This window comes from Perca flavescens, chromosome 2 (assembly GCF_004354835.1).
Source record: "Perca flavescens isolate YP-PL-M2 chromosome 2, PFLA_1.0, whole genome shotgun sequence".
In the NCBI taxonomy this organism is placed as follows: Eukaryota; Metazoa; Chordata; class Actinopteri; order Perciformes; family Percidae; genus Perca; species Perca flavescens.
In genome coordinates this window covers 31,991,598-32,003,858 of record NC_041332.1, presented here as the reverse complement: position 1 = coordinate 32,003,858, position 12,261 = coordinate 31,991,598, and the positions used below count along the sequence as shown (strand labels likewise).

The window sequence follows — 12,261 nt, the reverse complement described above, 5'->3', positions numbered from 1 at the left end:
ATCATGGCTTTCAAACTAGCAAAGTGGCAGCTGGTCAAGGCCACACCCCCACCCTCCACCTTGCCCCCCCCTCAATAGCTACAGACACAGAAATGGCACATACTAAGGAAAGCTCATTGTGGGACTGGCTCTAGTGGCTGTAATTCTGCACAAAGGCTGAATTTCAGGAAAGAGACTTCAATAGGGCCTTCGCCGCTGTCGGCACTCGGGCCCTAATTACATTTTAACACTTCACACAAAAGCATTCAAATTAAATCTTTTCCTTTCATCAAACCCTTCTCTATGGATAACAAAACTCATCTAGACACACACCAACACTGCACATCTCCTTCTCTCTTTATATGTACAGTATCAAACATCACCATACACCAGAGGACAGAAGTCTTCTAATAAGCATTGTAACTGTAATAAAACAAAATCCCAACTGTAAATTAATCTCTTAAGCGTCTGAGGGAAGTCATAAAATATCAATTACAAAGTTGTTTGGTATCTGAGTCTGTAAATTGAATATTGACTCAAAACTCACTGTTCATCTGCACACCGCTATCTCTCAGCTACACACTCCAAAAAATCCAGACTGTGGATATCAGCTTGTCCATTAATTTAAGTGTGACCACCCTTATTAACTTTGTAGTTAAACTTCTAAGTCCAGCAGGGAGACTTTGAGAAATAGCCTGTCTGCTGACTCAGTCTGGGGCAGTCAGTCTAATGCTGTACCATTTGACATTTGGCCCGTTTCTAAGTCATGGTAAAATGACTGAAATATCCCAGCCTTTTATCAATCGCAGCCCTGAGGGAAAGGAAATGTTGGTAAGAAATGTTGAGAAATGACATTTCCTTCTGTCTGCAACTGTTGCAAAAAGACATAGGCACACACTAGGGCTGCCAGATGTTTGTAAGAATTGCAATCACAATTCTCAGGGAAAGCGTAACCAAAACTAATTATTGCTATCCGCACTATTGCATTTTTGTAAAAGTGCATTTCAAAGAAACAAAGCAAGCATATGGACTTATATTAAACAACATTAATTAAAATACCAACACGGTCAACATACCTCCACATACAAAAATTACAATAACAAATTGCAATATCCCATCCATCCATCCATCCTAGAAGTTGTCTCCCACAACGGCTTCAGTTTGTACAAACTGCAGTAGAGTTGAGACGATGGTTTGTTTTGTGCTAAAAAGTAAGTCGGATAACACTTGCTATCATGTTAGGACAGTTTTAATTAATTTGCATCAGGATGAAATATCAAAAAGGATCTTGCAACAGGCAATTGACACCAAACGTAAGGGAGCTGTACATATGCATTCATGTTACAACTTTTGCTAATAAAATTATTCAATGAATGGTTCATTCACTACACAATAAGCAATCAGTTTTTACATTAAGAACAACACACACAGACATACATGCGTTGCTATTACCGTCAGCATACCCAGCCGGAATGATATGTTCGCTAATATGTTAGTGATGGTCGGTTAGTGGCTAGTCTACATTATATCCATGACGTTCCACTTCCGGGATTGCTCCGGCATTGCCGTTAAGTCCGCCGGATGTCACTCTTTTCACCCGGATGTCCCTTACCTTCTATGAACTATGGTTAACTGCTCCTAACTCTGCAGGGTAAATCTAGACAGCTAGTTAGACTATCTGTCCAATCTGAGTTTTCTGTTGCAGGACTAAAACAACTTTTGAACGTACACATGTTCCACCAAAAGAAGTTCCCTCCCGAAGCTAATTTGCAGCGGCACTGTGGCTCCGTCCAGCGTTTAGCACTGCCTAAGACGATTGTGATTGGTTTAAAGAAATGGCAATAAACCAGAGCACGTTTTTCTCACATTCCTGGAATTCTGTGTGGACTAGCCAGAGACCTTCCTCCGCAGCGCTGCGGAGGAAGGTCTGGAAAAGTGTTACTAGTTAGTGGCTAATTTGAGTGTTTCCGAAGTGGTTGGTTCGGGAAGAGTCGGTCAGACCAGAAGTGCATTTGTGAGTGCCGCAGCAAGGGAAAATTATTAGCACTCATTCTTAAAATGAAGCAAATATGGCAGAATCGTTGTGCTTCAGAAATGAGATTGCATACATGCCTGAATCGAGGTTGCATTCTTATCACAATAAATTGTGCAGCCCTAGTACACACTAACATACACAAGTGTTCTCTCAGTGCTCCTCACAAAAACGCACACATACACACATCTGTGAAGTGGTACATTGTGATCGTTATTGCCTTGCCTCACCAAGACAGATTGGACGTTATTGAGGATGCAGTATGAGGACACTGCATACAAAACATTATTCACACTTGTGAGGACAGAATTGTGTATTACATGTTCCATTAATAATGTAAGACATTGTTCTTAGAGGAAAGGATTGCTGGTGTTGAAGAGAAGAGAATAGGGCTGGGAAAAAAGGGTTCAGTATGCTTTAAATGAACTAGTTTAGAAAAAATGTGGTCTGAACAAAAAGGGTTTGTTCGGTTCCAAATGACAATGTTCTGTCTGAGGAACTATGGTATTATGAAATGGTTGTCCGGTCAGGATTACTGATACCTTAAAGGTCATGTTATGCTCGAACACAATAAGCCCGTACAACATGTTGTCTGGCCAGCTCTAAAATAAAAAAAAGATTTATTAGTCGTTTCAAATGGCCAATCTGGAAGGCAGAATGAAAAGCCAGCCATTAACGACAGGGGAAGGTGTAATATTGTTTAAATACGGCGATAACTGGAAGGCGGTGCACTCTGTGTGCAAATCGTTGTGTTAAGAGTGAAAAAAAAGGGCCAAGAGAGGCTCCCTTCTCACATCCTTACTGCTGACCAATCACGGTGTGGGGTGTGCGTGCATGTTGGATCACTGGTTTTGGAGAATTACATTAATGGTGGAATACGGACCCCCTAACCTGATGTTAGAAAGGTCGGGGGGTGACGAAGCATACTGGGAGTTTCACCAAGAACCCAATCTGCAGCAAGGCAGGTGGTTAGAGGCTATGTGTGTGTTCTGGTTTCACTCGATGAGAGGAAAAAAAAGAAAGGAGAAGAAGAAACAGGAAAATACATTTACAAATCAGAAATGTAGACAGCAAAACACTGACCTTGGATCTGAGTAAAATAACACTATTAGAGCTCTGCTCAGTGTAGGGCCATTATCAATCAATAAACCAAAAATAGATCACACTATTCTTTTTTGGTTTGGTATACGCAGCTATAAATGCCAGTCTAAATAATCTCCCTTTTGTTCTTGTCCTTGAAAGCTGAAAATCAGTTCCTGTGCTGCTGGATTGCTGTTTATATTCACAACAGTAAAAAGACATCTGCATGCCAGCCCACTGTGCGTCCAGGACACCTTGGGGACTTAAGTGCCTTGCTTAAGAGCACCAAACAAGTTTACTAAAACAGGTCATTTCTCTCAGGTCAGGCGAGGACGCTCAACTTGTCGATTGGTGGAACTGGCCACTTCCCTAGTAGGTGGTGTATACCTATGGTGGAATGCACCTGATTTGGAATGCTCCCCGTTTCAAACAGAAAACAAAATGGTGACCTGCTCGTAAACTTTCTGTTAATTCCATCTAAACAATCCACCAAAATCTATTTCTGAAAACATTTTAGGCAAGACATTGGCATGCCACTACTGACTCTTAGTTCAACAGTCATGTCCAAGTTTCCTGAGATAGCCACTCATTTGCATGAAGTTGAGGTCTAGTCAACTTTATGCAAATACAGACTAAAGAAAGTGCTGTAACCTTCCTCCAAACTTGCAAACTTACTGCGCGACCTCTTCTCTTCTCGAGACGCCCTCCGTCGATGGCTCTGGCGGAAATGCCCCGTTACAGATGGCCAAATTGGTCCAATGACTCAGACCAGTGACATTTTGGCCAACAATGACAGCTTGAATCAGGGCTTGACTGTGGCTCACTGTCTGCACACCTGTTCCCAATCACCTCATCAGCCCCAGCTGCTCCTCACTGGCTCATTAGTCTTTCTGTATATAGTCAGCACTGTCCTGTTGCTACAGGTCAGAGTCTATGAATTGAATATGGCTGTGACACATGCCTTTGGTGTGGGAGATCTGGGTTTAATTCCCACCAATGTGTCCCTGAGCAAGACACTTAATCCATAGTTGCTCCAGAGGTGTGTGGCCTCTGATGTGTATATATAGCAATTGTAAGTCGCTTTGGATAAAAGCGCCAGCTAAATGACATATAATGGAAGCTTTCTAGCTGTTCTTGTTTGCCTCGCCTTTTTGTGTGTGTCTGCAGAAGCTGATTGTCCAATTCTTTGTTCAAATTCTTGTTATATGTGTCACATTTCAGTTGTCAGTAAGCAGAAAGGTGTCTATCTTTAGCCTGCGCCGTTCGCCTGCCATCCCACGGTTGAAAAGTACCCATTAGATGGCTAGGATGAAATTCAGCTGTACTGTGGAACTGGGAACCACCGACTTAAATCACATAACTAATTACGAGGCTAATGGGCTTTGTGCCATTTGTAGTGGAATCCTTTTAACCTCACACATCATTCATGAAGTGGAGAAGCTGAACAAGAGATTGGGCATAATGAAAAAGGAGTAAGACAAATGACTATGACTCTGTGTCACAGACAACCACACAGGTGACAAAATATGTGTGATATCAGAGTCTCAACCAAATAAATGTCAGTCAAATCCAGCAACTTACATTTCTAGAACTAGCATGTTTCATACTAAATCTGATACAACAACTGAATTCAGTGCTCCATTACACCACTGCTCAATTAAAGAGATCGGTGCTCGAGCCATTAGCCTTCCCAAACATCTAGCAAGGTAGGGGGAAGGACTGTGGAGAGTAAAAACTTTCAGGAGCAGGAAAGCATACATGTTGCCAGGACAACCACTGAAAAGAATTGAGGTGGGTTATGTGACTATATATATACTATATTATATGACTGTGATAATGTGACTCTAGTGCCATCTTGTGGTTGGAATTCACATTAAACATATAGCTGCTGATAAAACTGAAATGTACTTTTTTTAAATAAGAATCGCAACAAACCAGAATAACACATTCATTAGTGCAATCATCAACCAGCACAGAAAGCAGATCGGGGCACAGAAGTTTAGTAACTTTAAAGGGGTATATGTTTGGACACATGATCACACCAGAAGAGGTAACTGTGTAGCACAGCATAGGTCCACTGAATATGGCCACTCCGCTTTCTCCATTAGAGCTATACAAACTTTTAGAACAGCACCATCCCACTATCACTATCAGACAATGCTCTACTTTCTCTAGTGTTTAATCACAACTGAAATCCTGGCTGAAACATTAACCATCGCGTGGCCATTAACCAATCATGTTTTGTGTGATGTAACGTTTTAAATGGAAAGTAATTTGGTGCCACTTGCCATGTTTGTTTTGTGTGTGTTTACTTCCTGTTTGATTTTGGTTTCAGGTCACTTGTCTTCCTGTCTTTGTCTGCCTTCCCACCTGTGTGATTACACGCCCCCCCCCCACCTTCCATAATGTGTGCCACCTGTGTCATTGTCTCCACCCACCTCAGTGTATATACACTCACCTAAAGGATTATTAGGAACACCCTACTAATATAGTGTTTGACCCCCTTTTACCTTCAGAACTGCCTTCATTCTTCGTGGCATTGATTCAACAAGGTGCTAGAAGCATTCTTTAGAAATGTTGGCCCATATTGATAGGATAGCATCTTGCAGTTGATGGACATTTGTGGGATGCACATCCAGGCCACGAAGCTCCCGTTCCACCACATCCCAAAGAGGTTCTATTGGGGTGAGATCTGGTGACTGTGGGGGCCATTTTAGGACAGTGAACTCATTGTCATGTTCAAGAAACCAATTTGAAATGATCCGAGCTTTGTGACATGGTGCATTATCCTGCTGGAAGTCATCAGAGGATGGGTACATGATGGTCATAAAGGGATGGACATGGTCAGAAACAATGCTCAGGTAGGCTGTGGCATTTAAACAATGCCCAATTGGTACTAAGGGGCCTAAAATGTGCCAAGAAAACATCCATCACACCATTACAACACCACCACCACCAGCCTGCCCAGAGGTAACAAGGCATAACAGATCCATGTTCTCATTCTGTTTACGCCAAATTCTGACTTTACCATCTGAATGTCTCAACAGAAATCGAGACTCCTCAGACCAGGCAACATTTTTTCTTCAACTGTCTGATTTTGGTGAGCTTGTGCACATTGTAGCCTCATTTTCCTATTTTTAGTGGAGAATAGTGGTACCTGGTGGGGTCTTCTGCTGGTGTAGCCCATCCACCTCAAGGTTGTTTGTGTTGTGGCTTCACAAATGCTTTGCTGCATACCTCGGTTGTAACAAGTGGTTATTTGAGTCAAAAGTTGATCTATCAGCTGGAATCAGTCGGGCCATTCTCCTCTGACCTCTAGCATCAACAAGGCATTTTTGCCCCCCAGCATACTGGATGTTTTTCCTTTTTCAGACCATTCTTTGTAAACCCTAGAAATGGTTGGGTGTGAAAATCCCAGTAACTGAGCAGATTGTGAAATACTCAAACCAGTCCGTATGGCACCAACAACCATGCCACGCTCAAAGTTGCTTAGATCACCTTTCTTTCCCATTCTGATGTTCAATTTGGAATTCACGAGATTTTGCAATGCATTTAGACCCCTAAATGCATTGAAGCAGCTGCCATGTGATTGGTTGATTAGATAATTGCATTAACGAGAAATCTTACAGGTGTTCCTAATAATCCTTTAGTACCATCGCCTGCATTGTACCTTTGTACAATAAACTCCATTACCTGTTACATCTGCCTTGAGTCTTTACAGTCATCTATACCAGAAACTCTAATAAATATGTTTCTATGTCAGAATCATGTGTATTGAGCTCCAAGGGTCAGAATAAGGTGATCCCTGTACTCACTAATTCATTGACAGCATATTAAAGGGCCCAAACATGCCCCAGTCCCTGCAAACTATGAGTATGGAGACAGATCTTCTCATATGTGTGTGTAGGTTGGTCAGGAGGTCAGAAGGACTCCACACACACACACAACACACACACACACTCAGAAAGTGTAGCGGAAGAAGAGCGGGGCTTTGAGGAATGTTGCGTGACAAGACCGAAGAAAACAGAGTGCAGCCTGGTGACTTACTAACACTAACACACACACGTTGGAGAATCATGTGCACTGAGCACCAAACTGCTGTTTGTGACGTTAAAACCATTGTTCCATCACTGACACAGCCTTACCATCACTTCTTACCAGAAGCTCTTATAAAGATGCTACTATGTCAGAATCATGTGTTTTGGGCTTCAAACTGCTTTTTGTGGTGTGAAAACCATATTTCCATCACTAATACAGCCTTGCCATGATTTCTTACCAGAAGCTTTAAAGGTCCCATATGGTGACACTTAAACTTATATTTGTACCGTTTATATGTGTCTATTAAACATTAATTTAATAGTGTTACCCCAAAAAAAGAGTTGGGTTGATTTTCCCAAACTTTTCTGAGAGCCCTTTTTCTCCCCTCTCACGCACGCTTGGATTCCCTGCTGGATGGAATGTTCAGCCTACAACTAAAGAGCAGAACGCTCTGATTGGCTAAGCACAGATAAACATAGAACGCTCTGATTGGCTAAGCACAGATAAACATAGAATGGAATCAGAATCCTACTATGAACATGGATCTGCAAGACATTACCAGTTAGAGCCTGAATACTCAAGTTCAGAGGATTCAGGCGAAGAGGACCAATTCATTTCTTTTAGAAGAGGTCAGCAGGACGTTTTAGAGTGGTAAGTTGATTGTGTTTTTATTTTAGTATGTAAGGCTTTAGACAAAGTCAGCTAACGTTAGACAAGTGTGTCTTGAGTGATGTGGCTATTCGGGGCTAAGGCTAACGTTATATGGTGGCTGTGTATTTTGGCCTCTTTTGGGTTTTAAACCTTTGAAAGTCACAGAAACCACTTAGAGTGAATGATGTGTTTTCATGTTATTATCATACTGTCGCTGTTACCTGACACACGCCCACCTACTCTTATCCCCGGCTCTCTGTGCACCGCCGGCAGCGGTGTCAGCAGCATGAAGGTCCCCTGGGACCGCCGGTAAACTATATAGTATGACCTTATTTGTAGTTTCATAAAATGTACCAGAATTTACGAATATGAAAGAAATTACTACAGATATTAATGTTCTTACCTCGGTCTTCGCAATGTTGTTCATATGTAATGTTCAAACATAATGTTCATATACATTCTCCAGTCAGTACTAAATATTTGAAAACACCCAGATCAAGTATTAAAGTGATTTTTTGTTTAAAAATGCATTCAAATTGTTTTCATTGAATTAAACCAATTGACATACTTTTCCTGTTTCATGCTTCAGTTGATGTTTAATGTTACTACAGGTGCACATGTGGACATTGTGAGTGGATGCTGCCCGAGGTTGAATTCCTGTTTTACAACACCAAGACGTGTGAGGGCCACAGCAGAGAAGCAATTGGCAACAGAAGCATATAAATGTTCAATTCAATTTTATTTAAAGAGACCCAACAATTACCCCAAGTTGCGGAATTTATTTATCCCACACATAATTTGTTGGCCTACCTTGATGACACAAAATGGTCATTATGCTATATGATTACAAAACTTTGATGTACTGAGAGAGTTTGATAACATTCAGATGTTGCTGTTTCAGATTCCTAATATGGGACATTAAACACAACTATAATCAGTTGACTTGTGGCACAGGTTGAAATAGACTGTTTTGCTGAGGTAGGCCTACACATTCTTCGTAAGAGATGGCCCACAATAACAATGATAAATGATCACGTTTGCGCATGACTGACGTGTTTCATTTTTACCCCCATAATTGAATAAAGTGTTAAGTGGGGTCATGCCTGTTTGTTGTGTCAGTTAGGTTTCGGTATGTGAGGCAAAGATGAACCTACTTTACTGTTTGGAGGCTTGCATTTGCCCATGTTAAATTGTGATATAACCAGTTAACATGGGTGTATATTTCTCTCCTATGTTAACCTGTGTTAATTTAGACTAAAAGTCCAATATATAGATAGAAATCACAGCATCATTTCAGTGGTGTGTATAGATGATGTAGAAGTCAGTTGGTCAATTTCTTTGTCCATGACATCGAAGGTTCGAATCCCGGCTAGATCTCTAGTGTGTGTTTTTTTTCCTTTTATTTTTTTTTCGTTCATACAGTATGTGTCATATTTGTGTGGATAATGCTTAAATGGACATTTATTACACATCAACTGGTGATGTTTTCAGTGATATCCATTATTTGGTCTCACTTGCAAACACTTTGTGAAAATGTGAACCTCTGGCACTCGAGGGGCGGAGGCAGAGCAGAACGCAGGGCAGGGCCTTGTTGAATATTCACTGATTTCATGCAAATATCACCAGTTAACAGGATCACCAGCTAAACTGGCACACCGGCACGGTGCCGGAATACTTTAAGCCCTGCCCATGACATGCTGCTTTTTGGATGCTTTTATATAGGCCTTGTGGTCCCTACTGTATCTGAAGTCTCTTTCCCAAAATTCAGCCTTGGTGCAGAATTACAGCCACTAGAGCCAGTCCCACAATGAGTTTTCCTTAGGTGGTTTATGCCTTGATGTCGGAGGTCCAGGGTTTCGACTCTGACCTATGATGATTTCCTGCATGTCTTCCCCCTCTCTCTCCCTTTTCTCACCTGTCCTGTCCATTAAAGGCGGAAAAGCCCAAAAAAAATATATATCTTAAAAAAAAAAAGACAAAAAAAAATATTTCCATTTTTAACACAGCCTTGCCATGATTTCTTACCAGAAGCTTTAAAGAAGATCTTTCTATGTCAGAATCATGTGCACTGAGCTCCAAAGAGCTCCTTGTGATGTGTTAACTCTGTTCCTATCAGTAAAATAGCTTTACAGTCATTTAAACTCTAATAAATATGTTTCTATGTCAGAATCATGTGTATTGAGCTCCAAACTTGTGGCTCAAAAACAGACTTGTGGCACTAAAACAGCTTTGCCGTAATTGCTTACCAGAAGCTCTTTTGAAATTATTTTATCAGGATCATGTGACTTGAGCTTCAAACGGCCTCCTGTGGCGTGAAAACCTTGTTTAACTGACTAAAACAGATTTGCAGTCATTGCTTACCAGAAACTCTAATGAAGATGTGCTAGGTGTCAGAATCATGTGCATTGATGTCCTAACTGCTTTTTGTGGCGTTAACAGCATTGTTCCATCCATAGATATAGAACAATGGTTCCATCACTGTCGCAGCCTTATCATCATTTCTTACCAGAAGCTTTAATGAAGATGTTTCTATGTCAGAATCATGTGCACGGAGCTCCTTGTGGTATGTAAACCTTGTTCCCATCATCCCCTCCTGGGGGAATTACTGGAATTGTTGGGTCTTTGTAAATTATAGTGTGGTCTAGACCTACTCTATCTGTAAACTGTCTTGAGATAACTCTTGTTATGATTTGATACTATACGTGAATTGAGCTCCAAACTTCTTTTTCAGTCAGGAACACTCTGGTCACAGATTTAACCATGTATTGCAACAAACGGAAATACAGTTATACTTGGCGATGAAGGCCCTGTTCTGATGATGCTCCCTGGATCAGCCAAGCAGCATGCTAAGATGACACAGGGAGCACGTTGCTCTGTACACAAGAGTAGACCCAATCCAAGATATCCAAACAATTTCAGACATATTTATGATGACATCCAAAACCGGGAAGGTGGAGGCTGTGGTGGTGGAGGCAAGCTTTGCCAGCAGCAGCAGCAGCGGTGTGAGGCAGCATTGGAGTAGCAGGAAGCAGAGAGGAATAGGGAGACATTTAAATGGACCGCCTGATGGCTGTGACCGGCTGAAATGATAATTCAATTAGTGGGCCTTTGACTTCCGTGTCCTGCATGAACAAACCAATACTTAATTTATAAGTAGGGTAGCTCATTATAACAGGTAGGAAATATCTATCAGAATGGACTACTTCATCTATAAATGTGGTCCATTCTGATAGATATTTCCTACCTGACAAAATGAGCTACCCTACTTTTCTTTTAATTATTTTTGGGGCTTTTCCAGCTTTAATTGAGGGGAGAAGACATGCAGGAAATTGTCACAGGTCGGACTCAAACCCTGGACCTCTGCGTCGAGACATAAGCTTCGAAGTATATGCACACCTGCTGTGAGCTACCCTACTTTTAACTACGCATATGGATGGAGTAGGGCATTCTGATAGATATTTCCCACCTGATAGAATGAGCTACTCTACTTTTAACCACATTTATAGAGGAAGTAGTCCATTCTGATAGATATGTCCCACCTGATAGAATGAGCTACACTATTTTTAACTACATTTATACATATACATACAGGAGAGCAAAACATTCTTGTCTCTCCTCTTTAGTGGAAAACTGGGGCTCTGAGAGCTCGTTCGTCTTCATTCATCGCTATCAACCTGGTCACACTTTTCCCTCATTGCTCATCCCTCGCTATATACATATAACCAGCTGCATTGTTCTGCTCCTCCACATCTAAACTCACATAATCTGGCTGGCACAATAAGGCAAATAAATATAAATGTCTCAATCTGTTATATTACTGTCACATACTATCTAGCTATGTCTCGAGCAGGAAGGGGGTTTGCTGCTCTTTGTGTGCAGTAGCATGTGTGGCTGGGAGTGAGAGACAAATGAAAATGAAGCCAGTCTAAAACAACAAAGATAATACATTTAATATTGTTTCTCTTTTGGGCAATGCGAGATACAATGTAAACATGTACAAGATACAAAAAAAAAGGAACAAGACTTGTCAAAATGAAACGATAGATAAGAAAATGCCCCGTTTTCAAAAGGAATGCGCAGAATGTCTCCAATCAGAAAGGAATTTGGACAGTACTTTTACTGTATTGTGTCCTATAGTCCTATTATACACAATAGAATGATGGTGTAAGGAGATTAGCGTGTGGCCCTGTCACCATATGTGATTTGGTGGGCGGATGACTCCTCATTGGAGGATTCTTTGACATTTACAGCGGCATAAAGCCTCCTTAGTCTCCTCATGGCATATCTTTTGAAAACAAGAAGCCTGCAAAAGTCAAACACCATTTGCATAACGCATAACATAAGAGAAAATAAAAAAAGAATAGCACCTCCTTTGGTCCAACTCGAGGCCTGTAGCTGTTGTCGTGTTTGTTCGTGTGGTTGACGTGCTGGTAACGGTTTGTTATTGTCAGAATTTACAGATCGAGAACTTACGGCATTGG

General features: G+C 41.2%; 1 long non-coding RNA gene across 2 annotated transcripts in view; it reads right to left on the bottom strand.

Moving 5' to 3' along the window:
- Window positions 1-3,928, bottom strand: part of LOC114547811 (uncharacterized) — a 35,337-nt gene extending 31,409 nt beyond the window's left edge. For both annotated transcript variants that reach the window (XR_003691275.1, XR_003691274.1), the window contains exon 1: window positions 3,767-3,928. This is a non-coding gene — a long non-coding RNA (uncharacterized LOC114547811). The remainder of the gene's footprint in view (window positions 1-3,766) is intronic.
- Window positions 3,929-12,261: the final 8,333 nt, after the last annotated feature.